Source organism: Chiloscyllium punctatum, chromosome 11 (assembly GCF_047496795.1).
Source record: "Chiloscyllium punctatum isolate Juve2018m chromosome 11, sChiPun1.3, whole genome shotgun sequence".
Lineage (NCBI taxonomy): Eukaryota > Metazoa > Chordata > Chondrichthyes > Orectolobiformes > Hemiscylliidae > Chiloscyllium > Chiloscyllium punctatum.
Window position 1 is genome coordinate 69744397 of NC_092749.1, and position 13284 is coordinate 69757680.

The 13284-nt window shown below is 51.8% G+C and overlaps 2 protein-coding genes across 5 annotated transcripts in view; both read left to right on the forward strand.

Moving 5' to 3' along the window:
• The window catches only part of sanbr (SANT and BTB domain regulator of CSR), an 808920-nt gene that overhangs the window by 646920 nt on the left and 148716 nt on the right, over nucleotides 1-13284 (forward strand). The gene's annotated exons all lie outside the window — the stretch shown is intronic.
• The window catches only part of LOC140482629 (uncharacterized), a gene marked incomplete at its 5' end in the record, with an annotated part of 91392 nt that overhangs the window by 62294 nt on the left and 15814 nt on the right, over nucleotides 1-13284 (forward strand). The window lies entirely within an intron of this gene.

The window sequence follows — 13284 nt, forward strand, 5'->3', positions numbered from 1 at the left end:
TCACGAACGAGAGAGAGAACATGAGCGAGACAGATAACGAGTGAGAGAGACAGAGAGAGTGAACGCACGAGAGAGTGAGAACACACGAGAGAGAGAGAGAGAAAATGAGAGAGAGAGAACACGAGAGAGAGAGAACACAAGGGAGAGAGAGAGAGAACACGAGGGAGAGAGAGAGAGAACACGAGGGAGCGAGAGGGAACACGAGGGAGAGAGAGAGAACGCGAGGGAGAGAGAAAAGGAACGCGAGAGAGATAGAACATGAGGCAGAGTCAGAGAACACGAGAGAGAGAGCGAGCGAGAGGGAGAGAGAGCAAGAGAGAGCGAGAGAACACGAGTGAGAGAGAGAACATGAGCGAGCGAGAGAGAGAGAGAGAGAGCGAACATGAGCATGCGAGAGGGAGAGCGCGAGAGAACACGAGCAGGAAAGAATCAGAACAAACGAGAGAGAGAAAACACGAGCAAGAGAGATAACACGAGAGAGAGAGAGAGAACACGAGCGAGAAAACACGAGAGAGCAAGAGCACGAGAGAGAGAACACGAGCGAGCGAGAGTGCGCGTGAGAGAGCGAGATAGAAAACACGAGAGAGAGAGAGAGAGAGAGAGTGAACACGAGCGAGAGAGAGATATCACGAACGAGAGAGAGAACATGAGCGAGACAGATAACATGAGTGAGAGAGACAGAGAGAGTGAACACACGAGAGAGTGAGAACACACGAGAGAGAGAGAACACGAGAGAGAGAGAGAACATGAGCAAGAGAGAGAGAACACGAGGGAGAGAGAACACGAGAGAGAGAACACGAGAGAGAGAGAACACGAGGGAGCGAGAGAGAACACGAGGAAGAGAGAGAACACGAGGGAGAGAGAGAGAACGTGAGGGAGAGAGAGAAGGAACGCGAGGAAGAGAGAACATGAGGCAGAGAGAGAGAACACGAGAGATAGAGAGAGAGCGAGCGAGAGGGAGAGAGAGCAAGAGAGAGCGAGAGAACATGAGCGAGCGAGAGAGAGAGTGCGCGAGAGACAGCACGCGTGAGAGAGAGAGCGAACATGAGCGTGGGAGAGGGAGAGCGCGAGAGAACACGAGCAGGAGAGAAGCAGAACAAACGAGAGAGAGAAAACACGAGCAAAAGAGAGAGAACACGAGAGAGAGAGAGAGAATACGAGCGAGAAAACACGAGAGAGCAAGAGCACGAGAGAGAGAACACTAACAAGAGAGAGAGAACACGAGCGAGCGAGCGAGAGCGAGAGCGAACACGAGCGAGACAGTGCGCGAGAGTGCGCGAGAGAGAAAACACGGGCGAGAGAGAGAGAGTGAACACAAGCGAGAGAGAGATATCACGAACGAGAGAGAGAACATGAGCGAGACAGATAACATGAGTGAGAGAGACAGAGAGAGTGAACACACGAGAGAGTGAGAACACACGAGAGAGAGAGAACACGAGAGAGAGAGAGAACATGAGCAAGAGAGAGAGAACACGAGGGAGAGAGAACACGAGAGAGAGAGAACACGAGGGAGCGAGAGAGAACACGAGGGAGAGAGAGAGAACGCGAGGGAGAGAGAGAAGGAACGCGAGGAAGAGAGAACATGAGGCAGAGAGAGAGAACACGAGAGATAGAGAGAGAGCGAGCGAGAGGGAGAGAGAGCAAGAGAGAGCGAGAGAACACGAGCGAGCGAGAGAGAGAGTGCACGAGAGACAGCGCGCGCGAGAGAGAGAGCGAACACGAGCGTGGGAGAGGGAGAGCGCGAGAGAACACGAGCAGGAGAGAATCAGAACAAACGAGAGAGAGAAAACACGAGCAAAAGAGAGAGAACACGAGAGAGAGAGAGAACACGAGCGAGAAAACACGAGAGAGCAAGAGCACGAGAGAGAGAACACTAACAAGAGAGAGAGAATACGAGCGAGCGAGCGAGAGCGAGAGCGAACACAAGCGAGAGAGTGCGCGAGAGAGAGCGAGATAGAAAACACGAGCGAGAGAGTGAGAGAGAGAACACGAGCGAGAGAGAGAGAGACAGCGAACACACGAGAGAGTGATAACACACGAGAGAGAGAGAACACGAGGGAGAGAGAGAGAGAGAGAGAACATGAGCGAGAGAGAGAGAACATGAGCAAGAGAGAGAGAACACGAGGGATAGAGAACACGAGGGAGAGAGAACACGAGGGAGAGAACACGAGGGAGAGAACACGAGGGAGAGAACACAAGGGAGAGAACACAAGGGAGAGAAAACACGAGGGAGAGAGAACACGAGGGAGGGAGAACACGAGGGAGGGAGAACACGAGAGAGGGGGAGAGACACGAGTGAGGGGGAGAGACACGTGTGAGGGGGAGAGAACACGAGGGAGAAAGAGAGAGAGAACACGAGGTAGAGAGAGAGAGAACGAGGGAGAGAGAACACGAGGGAGAGAGAACACGAGGGAGAGAGAACACGAGGGAGAGAGAACACGAGGGAGAGATCACGAGGGAGAGAGCGAGAGAGAGCGAGAGAGAGAGCGAGAGAACACGAGGGAGAGAGATAGAGAGAGAGAGAGAGAGAGAAATATCACGAACGAGAGAGAAAACATGAGCGAGACAGATAACATGAGCGAGAGAGACAGAGAGAGTGAACACACGAGAGAGTGAGAACACACGAGAGAGAGAGAGAACACGAGGGACAGAGAGAGAGAGAACATGAGCAAGAGAGAGAGAACACGAGGGAGAGAACATGAGAGAGAGAGAACACGAGAGCGAGAGACAGAGAGAGAGAAAACACACAACAGAGAACACATGAGAGAGAGAACACGAGAGAGAGTGACAACACGAAAGATAGAATGAGAACACGAGCGAGAGTGTGCGAGAGAGAGTGAGGGAGAGAACACAAGCGAGAGAGACAGATAACATGAGCGAGAGAGAGAGAGAGAGAGATAACTCACGAAAGAGAGCGAACGCACGAGAGAGTGAGAACACACGAGAGAGAGAGAATAAGAACATGAGAGAGAACACGAGAGAGAGAGAACATAAGGGAGAAAACACGCGAGAGAGAGAACACGCGAGAGAGAGAACACGCGAGAGAGAGAACACGCGAGAGAGAGGGAGAACACGAGGAAGAGAGAGAGAACATGAGGGAGAGAGAACGCTAGGAAGAGAGAGAGAACACGATGGAGAGAGAGAGAACGCGAGGGAGAGAGAACACGAGTCGGAGAGAGAGAGAGAGAGAGAGAGAGAGAGAGAGAGAGAGAGAACACGAGAGAGAGAGCGAGCGAGAGGGAGAGAGAGCAAGAGAGAAAGCGAGAGAACACGAGCGAGAGAGAGAACACGAGGGAGAGAACACGAGGGAGAGAGAGGGAGAGAACATGAGGGAGACAGAGAGAGAGAACACGAGGGTGAGAGAGACAGAGAGAGACAAAACACACAAGAGAGAGAGAACACGAGAGAGAGAGAGAACATGAGAGAGAGAGAGAGAGAGAACACGAGGGAGAGAGAGAGAGAGAGAACACGAGGGAGAGAGGGAGAGAGAGAACACGAGGGAGAGAGAGAGAACACGAGGGGGAGAGAGAGAACACGAGCGGGAGAGAGAGAGAAAACATGAGGCAGAGAGAGAACACGAGAGAGAGAGAGAGAGAACACGAGAGAGAGAGAGAGAGAAAACACACAAGGGAGTACACACGAAAGAAAGAATATGAGAGAGAGTGAGAAAACGAAAGATAGAATGAGAACACGAGCGAGAGAGAGAGTGCGCGAGAGAGAGTGAGGGAGAGAATACGAGCGAGAGACAGATAACATGAGTGAGAGAGAGAGAGAGAGAGACAACTCACGAGAGAGAGCGAACGCACGAGAGAGTGAGAACACACGAGAGAGAGAATGAGAACACGAGAGAGAGAGAACACAAGCGAGAGAGAGAACAAAAGGAAGGGGGAGAGAGAGAACAAAAGGGAGAGAGAGAGAGAACACAAGAAAGAGAGAGAGAACAGGAGGGAGAGAGAGAGAGAGAGAGAGAGAAAATACGAGAGAGAGAACATGAGGGAGAGAGAGAGAACACGAGGGAGAGAGAGAGAGAGACAAAGAGATAGAAAACACACGAGAGAGAGAGAACACGAGGGAGAGAGAGAGAATACAAGGGAGTGAGAGAGAACACAAGGGAGAGAGAGAGAACACGAGGGAGAGAGAGAGAACACAGGGGAGTGAGAGAACACGAGGGAGAGAGAGAAAACATGAGGGAGAGAGAGAACACGAAAGAGAGAGAGAACACGAGAGAGAGAGAGAGAACACGAGAGAGAGAGAGAGAGACAGTGAGGGAGAGAACACTAGCGAGAGACAGATAACATGAGCGAGAGAGAGAGACAACTCACGAGAGAGAGCGAACGCACGAGGGAGTGAGAAAATACGAGAGAGAGAGAATGAGAATACGAGAGAGAGAGAGAACACAAGGGAGAGAGAGAACACAAATGAGAGAGAGAGAGAGAAAGAAAGAGAGAGTACACGAGAGAGAGAGCAAGAACACGAGAGAGAGAGACAGAGAGAGAGCGAGAACACGAGAGAGAGCGAGAACACGAGAGAGAGAGAACACGAAGGAGAGAACACGAGGGAGAGAACACGAGGGAGAGAGAACCCGAGGGTGAGAGAGAGAGAACACGAGGGAGAGAGAGACAGAGTGAGACAGAGTCTGAGACAGAGAGAGAGAAAACACACGAGAGAGAGGGAACACGAGGGAGAGAGAGAGAACACGAGGGAGAGAGAGAGAAAACATGAGGGAGAGAGAGAACACGAAAGAGAGAGAGAACACGAGAGAGAGAGAGAAAACACACGAGAGAGAGAGAACACGAGGAAGAGAGAGAGAACACGAGGGAGAGGGAGAGAGAGAGAACACGAGAGAGAGAGAGAGAGCGAGAACACGACAGAGATAGAGAGCGAGAACACGAGAGAGAGAGAACACTAGAGACAGAGAGAAAGCGAGAGAGAGCGAACACGAGAGAGAGAGAGAACACGAGGGAGAGAACACGAGGGAGAGAGAGAGAGAGAACACGAGGGAGAGAGAGGGAGAGAACACGAGGGAGACAGAGAGAGAGAACACGAGGGTGAGAGAGAGAGAGAGAGACAAAACACACAAGAGAGAGAGAACACGAGAGAGAGAGAGAACACGAGAGAGAGAGAGAACACGAGAGAGAGAGAGAACACGAGAGAGAGAGAACACGAGAGAGAGAGAGAACACGAGAGAGAGAGAGAGAACACGAGGGAGAGAGGGAGAGAGAGAACACGAGGGAGAGAGAGAGAACACGAGGGGGAGAGAGAGAACACGAGCGGGAGAGAGAGAGAAAACATGAGGCAGAGAGAGAACACGAGAGAGAGAGAGAGAGAGAGAAAACACACAAGGGAGTACACACGAAAGAAAGAATATGAGAGCGAGTGAGAAAACGAAAGATAGAATGAGAACACGAGCGAGAGAGAGAGAGAACACGAGGGAGAGAGAGACAGAGTGAGACAGAGACTGAGACAGAGAGAGAGAAAACACACGAGAGAGAGGGACCACGAGGGAGAGAGAGAGAGAACACGAGGGAGAGAGAGAGAAAACATGAGGGAGAGAGAGAACACGAAAGAGAGAGAGAACACGAGAGAGAGAGAGAGAGAGAGAGAAAACACACGAGAGAGAGAGAACATGAGGAAGAGAGAGAGAACACGTGGGAGAGGGAGAGAGAGAGAACACGAGAGAGGGAGAGAGAGAGAACACGAGAGAGAGAGAGAGAGCGAGAACACGACAGAGATAGAGAGCGAGAACACGAGAGAGAGAGAACACTAGAGACAGAGAGAAAACGAGAGAGAGCGAACACGAGAGAGAGAGAGAACACGAGGGAGAGAACACGAGGGAGAGAGAGAGAGAGAACACGAGGGAGAGAGGGAGAGAGAACACGAGGGAGAGAGAGAGAGAACACGAGGGAGAGAGAGACAGAGAGAAAATACACGAGAGAGAGAGAACAGTAGAGACAGAGAGAAAACGAGAGAGAGAGAACACGAGAGAGAGAGAACACGAGAGAGAGAGAACACGAGGGAGAGAACACGAGGGAGAGAGAGAGAGAGAACACGAGGGAGAGAGGGAGAGAGAACTCGAGGGAGAGAGAGAGAACACGAGGGAGAGAGAGACAGAGAGAAAATACACGAGAGAGAGAGAACACGAGGGAGAGAGAGACTGAGAGAGACAGAGACAGAGACAGAGAGAGAGAAAACACACGAGAGAGTGAGGACACGAGGGAGAGAGAGAACACGAGGGAGAGAGAGAGAACACGAGGGAGAGAGAGAGAGAACACAGGTGAGAGAGAGAACACGAGGGAGAGGGAGAAAACATGAGGGAGAGAGAGAACACGAAAGAGAGAGAGAACACGAGAGAGAGAGAGAGAAAACACATGAGAGAGAGAGAACACGAGGAAGGGAGAGAGAACACGAGGGAGAGAGAGAGAGAGAGCGAGAACACGAGAGAGAGAGAGCGAGAACACGAGAGAGAGAGAGCGAGAACACGAGAGAGCGAGAACACGAGAGAGAGAACTCGAGGGAGAGAGAGAGAGAGAACACGAGGGAGAGAGGGAGATAGAACAAGAGGGAGAGAGAGAGAGAACATGAGGGAGAGAGAGACAGAGAGAGACAGAGAGAGAGAGAGAGTGACAGAGGAGAACACGAGAGAAAGAGAACACGAGGGAGAGAGAGAGAGAACACGAGGGAGAGAGAACCCGAGGGAGAGAGACAGAGAGAGAGACAGAGAGAGAAAACACACGAGAGAGAGAGAGAACACGGGGGAGAGAGAGAGAACACGAGGGAGAGAGAGAGAGAGAGAGAGAGAGAGAGAGAACACGAGAGAAAGAGAGAGAGAGAGAAAACACACAAGGGAGAACACACGAGAGAAAGAACACGAGAGAGAGTGAGAACACGAAAGATAGAATGAGAACACGAGCGAGAGAGAGTGTGCGCGAGAGACAGTGAGGGAGAGAACACGAGCGAGAGACAGATAACATAAGTGAGAGAGTGACAGAGAGAGAGACAACTCACGAGAGAGAGCGAACGCACGAGAGAGTGAGAACACACGAGAGAGAGAGAGAATGAGAACACGAGAGAGAGAGAGAACACAAGGGAGAGAGAGAGAGAGAGAGAGAAAACACACGAGAGAGAGAGAGAACACGGTAGAGAGAGAACACACCAGAGAGAGAGAACAAGAGAGAGAGAGAGAACACGTGAGAGAGAGAGAACACGTGAGAGAGAGAACACGAGGGAGCGAGAGAGAACACGAGGGAGAGAGAGAGAACACGAGGGAGAGAGAGAGAACGCGAGGGAGAGAGAGAGAACGCGAGGGAGAGAGAGAGAACGCGAGGGAGAGAGAACATGAGGCAGAGAGAGAGAGTGAGCGAGAGAACACGAGTGAGAGAGAGAGAGAGAGAGAGAAATATCACAAACGAGAGAGAGAACATGAGCGAGACAGATAACATGAGCGAGAGAGAAAGAGAAAGCGAACACACGAGAGAGTGAGAACACACGAGAGAGAGAGAACATGAGCAAGAGAGAGAGAACATGAGGGAGAGAGAACACAAGAGAGAGAGAGAGAGAGAACACGAGGGAGAGAGAACACGAGGGAGAGAACGCGAGGGAGAGAACGCGAGGGAGAGAACACGAGGGAGAGAACACGATGGAGAGAAAACACGAGGGAGAGAGAGAGAGAACACGAGACAGAGAGAGACAGAGAGAGAGAGAGAGAGAGAGAGAAACACACGAGAGAGAGAACACGAGGGAGAGAGAGAGAGAGAACATAAGCAAGAGAGAGAGAACATGAGGGAGAGAGAACACAAGAGAGAGAGAGAGAGAGAACACGAGGGAGAGAGAACACGAGGGAGAGAACGCGAGGGAGAGAACACGAGGGAGAGAACACGATGGTGAGAAAACACGAGGGAGAGAGAGAGAGAACACGAGAGAGATAGAGACAGAGAGAGACAGACAGAGAGAGAGAGAGAGAGAGAAACACACGAGAGAGAGAACACGACGGAGAGAACACGAGGGAGAGAGAGAAAACATGAGGGAGCGAGAGAACACGAGAGAGAGAGACAGAGAGAGAGAGAAAACACACAAGAGAGAACACACGAGAGAGAACACACGAGAGAGAACACACGAGAGAGAGAACACGAGAGAGAGAACACGAGAGAGAGAACACGAGAGAGAGAACACGAGAGAGTGAGAACACAAAAGAATGAGAACACGAGCGAGAGAGAGAGAGTGCGCGAGAGAGTGCGCGAGAGAGAGTGAGGGAGAGAACACGAGCGAGACAGATAACATGAGCGAGAGAGAGAGAGACAACTCACGAGAGAGAGCGAACGCACGAGAGAGTGAGAACACACGAGAGAGAGAATGAGAACACGAGAGAGAGAGAACACGAGAGAGAGAGAGAACACGAGAGAGAGAACACAAGAGAGAGAGAACACAAGAGAGAGAGAACACAAGAACACGAGAGAGAACATGAGGGAGAGAACACGAGGGAGAGAGAGAGTACACGAGGGAGAGAGAGTGAGAGAAGGACACAGAGAGAGAGAGAGAGAGAGAGAGAGAGAAAAACACACGAGAGAGAGAGAACACGAGGGAGAGAACACGAGAGAGAGAGACAGAGAGAGAGAAAACACACAAGAGAGAACACACGAGAGAGAGAACACGAGAGAGAGTGACAACACGAAAGATAGAATGAGAACACGAGCGAGAGTGCGCGAGAGAGAGTGAGGGAGAGAACACAAGCGAGAGAGACAGATAACATGAGCGAGAGAGAGAGAGAGCGACAACTCACGAGAGAGAGCGAACGCACGAGAGAGTGAGAACACACGAGAGAGAGAGAATAAGAACATGAGAGAGAGAGAGAAGATTAGTGAGAGAACACGAGGGAGAAAGAGAGAACATGAGGGAGAGAGAGAGAGAACACATGAGAGAGAAAACACGCGAGAGAGAGAACACGCGAGAGAGAGTGAACACAAGGGAGAGAGAGATCACGAGGGAGAGAGCGAACACGAGGGAGAGAGCGAACGCGAGGGAGAGAGAGAACGGGAGGGAGAGAGAGAGAACGGGAGGGAGAGAGAGAGAACGGGAGGGAGAGAGAGAACGCGAGCGAGAGAGAACGCTAGGAAGAGAGACAGAACGCGAGGGAGAGAGAGAGAACGTGAGGGAGAGAGAGAACGTGAGGGAGAGAGAAAACGAGTCGCAGAGAGCGAGAGAGAGAGCGAGCGAGAGGGAGAGAGAGCGAGAGAACACGAGCGAGAGAACACGAGCGAGCGAGAGAGAGAGTGCGCAAGCGAGAGAGAACATGAGCAAGACAGAGAGAGAGTGAGAGAGAACACAAGCGAGAGAGAGAGAGAGCGCGAGAGAGAGAGCGCGAGAGAGAGCGAACATGAGCAAGGGAGAGGGAGAGCGCAAGAGAACACGAGCAGGAGAGAGACAGAACAAACGAGAGAGAGAAAACACGAGCGAGACAGAGAGAGAACACGAGAGAGAGAGAGAACACAAGCGAGAGAGAGAGTGCGCGAGAGAGAGCACGCACGAGAGACAGAGAGAGAGAGCGAACACAAGCGAGAGAGAGAACGCGAGAGAGAGAGAGAGAGAGAGAGCGAACATGAGCAAGGGAGAGGGAGAGCGCAAGAGAACACGAGCAGGAGAGAGACAGAACAAACGAGAGAGAGAAAACACGAGCGAGACAGAGAGAGAACACGAGAGAGAGAGAGAGAACACAAGCGAGAGAGAGAGTGCGCGAGAGAGAGCACGCACGAGAGACAGAGAGAGAGAGCGAACACAAGCGAGAGAGAGAACGCGAGAGAGAGAGAGAGAGAGAGAGCGAACATGAGCAAGGGAGAGGGAGAGCGCAAGAGAACACGAGCAGGAGAGAATCAGAACAAATGAGAGAGAGAAAACACGAGCAAGAGAGAGAGAACACGAGAGAGAGAGAGAACACGAGCGAGAGAGAGAGTGCGCGAGAGAGAGCACGCGCTAGAGACAGAGAGAGAGTGAGCGAACACGAGCTAGAGAGAGAACGTCAGAGAGAGAGAGAGCGAACATGAGCAAGGGAGAGGGAGAGCGTGAGAGAACACGAGCAGGAGAGATACAGAACAAATGAGAGAGAGAAAACACGAGCAAGAGAGAGAGAACACGAGAGAGAGAGAGAGAGAGAGAACACGAGCGAGAGAGAGAGAGAACACGAGCGAGCGAGCGAGAGCAAGAGCGAACACGAGCGAGAGAGTGCGCGAGAGAGAGCGAGATAGAAAACACGAGCGAGAGAGAGAGAGAAATATCACGAACGAGAGAGAGCACATGAGCGAGACAGATAACATGAGCGAGAAAGACAGAGAGAGCGAACACACGAGAGAGTGAGAACACACGAGAGAGAGAGAACACGAGGGAGAGAGAGAGAGAGAGAGAGAGAGAACATGAGCAAGAGAGAGAGAACACAAGGGAGAGAGAACACGAGAGAGAGAGAGAACACCAGGGAGAGAGAACACCAGGGAGAGAGAGAGAGAGAACACGAGGGACAGAGAGACAGAGAGAGAGACCGAGAGAGAGAGAGAGAGAAAACACACGAGAGAGAACACACACGAGAGAGAAAACACATGAGAGAAAAAACACGAGGGAGAGAGAGAGAGAACACGAGAGAGAGAGAGAGAGAGAGAGAAAAAACACACAAGGGAGAACACACGAGAGAAAGAACACGAGAGAGAGTGAGAACACGAAAGATAGAATGAGAACACGAGCGAGAGAGAGAGTGCGCGAGAGAGAGTGAGGGAGAGAACACGAGCGAGAGACAGATAACATGAGCGAGAGAGAGAGACAACTCACGAGAGAGCGTGAACGCACGAGAGAGTGAGAACACACGAGAGAGAGAGAATGAGAATACAAGATACGAGAGAGAGAACACGAGGAAGAGATAGAGAACACGAGGGAGAGAGAGAGAACATGAGGGAGAGAGAGACAGAGAGAGAGAGACAGAGAGAGAGAGAGAGAGCGAAAACACACAAGAGAGAGAGAACACGAGAGAGAGAGAACACGAGGGAGTGAGAGAGCGTGAAGGAGAGAGAGAGAACGCGAGGGAGAGAGAACCTGAGGTGGAGAGAGAGAGAGAGAACATGAGAGAGAGAGAGCGAGCAAGAGGGAGAGAGAGCAAGAGAGAGAGCGAGAGAACACGAGCGAGAGAGAGAGAGAGAGAGTGCGCGCGAGAGAGAGAACATGAGCGAGAGAGATAGAGAGTGAGAGAGAATACGAGCGAGAGAGAGAGCGCGAGAGAGAGAGCGAACATGAGCGAGGGAGAGGGAGAGCGCGAGAGAACACGAGCAGGAGAGAGACAGAACAGAGAGAGAAAACACAAGCGAGAGAGGGAGAGAACACGAGCGAGAAAACACGAGAGAGCAAGAGCACGAGAGAGAGAAGACGAGTGAGAGAGAGAGAGAGAACACGAGCGAGCGAGCGAGAGCGAGAACGAACACGTGCGAGAGAGTGCGCGAGAGTGCGCGAGAGAGAAAACTTGGGCGAGAGAGAGAGATATCACGAACGAGAGAGAGAACATGAGCGAGACAGATAACATGAGTGAGAGAGACAGAGAGAGTGAACACACGAGACAGTGAGAACACACGAGAGAGAACACGAGGGAGAGAGAAAACACGAGGGAGAGAGAGAGAGAGAACATGAGCAAGAGAGAGAGAACACGAGGGAGAGAGAACACGAGGGAGAGAGAACACGAGGGAGAGAGAACACGAGGGAGAGAGAACACGAGAGAGAGAGAACACGAGAGAGAGAGAACACGAGAGAGAGAGAACACGAGAGAGAGAGAACACGAGAGAGAGAGAACACGAGGGAGCAAGAGAGAACACGAGGGAGAGAGAGAAAGAACGCGAGGGAGAGAGAACATGAGAAGAACGCGAGGGAGAGAGAACATGAGGCAGAGAGAGAGAACACGAGAGAGAGAGAGCGAGCGAGAGGGAGAGAGAGCAAGAGAACACGAGTGAGAGAGAGAACACGAGCGAGAGAGAGTGTGCGCGAGAGACAGCACGCGCGCGAGAGAGAGAGCGATCACGAGCGAGAGAGAGAGCGAACATGAGCATGGGAGAGGGAGAGCGCGAGAGAACACGAGCAGGAGAGAATCAGAACAAACGAGAGAGAGAAAACACAAGCAAAAGAGAGAGTACACGAGAGAGAGAGAGAACATGAGCGAGAAAACACGAGAGAGAGAACACGAGCAAGAGAGAGAACACGAGCGAGCGAGAGCGAGAGCGAACACGAGCGAGAGAGAGAGTGCGCGTGAGAGACCGAGATAGAAAACACGTGAGAGAGGGAGAGAGAGCGAGAACACGAGCGAGAGAGAGAGAGAAATATCACGAACGAGAGAGAGAACATGAGCGAGACAGATAACATGAGCGAGAGAGACAGAGAGAGCGAACACACGAGAGAGTGAGAACACACGAGAGAGAGAGAACACGAGGGAGAGAGAGAGAATATGAGCAAGAGAGAGAGAAGACGAGGGAGAGAGAACACAAGGGAGAGAGAGAGAGAGAACAGAACGGAGAGAACATGAGGGAGAGAACACGAGGGAGAGAAAACATGAGGGAGAGAAAACATGAGGGAGAGAGAACACGAGGGAGAGAGAACACGAGGGACAGAGAACACGAGGGAGAGAGAACACGAGGGATGGGGAGAGAACACGAGGGAGGGGGAGAGAACACGAGTGAGGGGGAGAGAACACGAGGGAGAAAGAGAGAGAAAACACAAGGGAGAGAGAGAGAGAACACGAGGGAGAGAGAACATGAGAGAGAGAACACGAGGGAGAGAGAGAGAACACGAGGGAGAGAGAGAGAGAGAGAAAATGAACACGAGGGAGAGAGAGAGAGAAAACACGAGAGACAGAGAGAGAGAGAGAAACACACGAGAGAGAGAGAACACGAGGGAGAGAGACAACACGCCGGAGAGAACACGAGGGAGAGAGAGAACACGAGGGAGAGAGAGAACACGAGGGTGAGAGAGAGAGAGAGAAAACATGAGGGAGAGAGAGAACACGAGAGCGAGAGAGACACAGAGAGAGAGAGAGAACACACGAGAGAGAGAACACGAGAGAGTGAGAACACGAAAGAATGAGAACACGAGCGAGAGAGAGAGTGCGCGAGAGAGAGTGAGGGAGAGAACACGAGAGAGACAGATAACATGAACGAGAGAGACAACTCACGAGAGAGCGAACGCACGAGAGAATGAGAACACGAGAGAGAGAATGAGAACACAAGAGAGAGAGAACACGAGAGAGAGAGAACACGAGCGGGAAAACACGAGGGA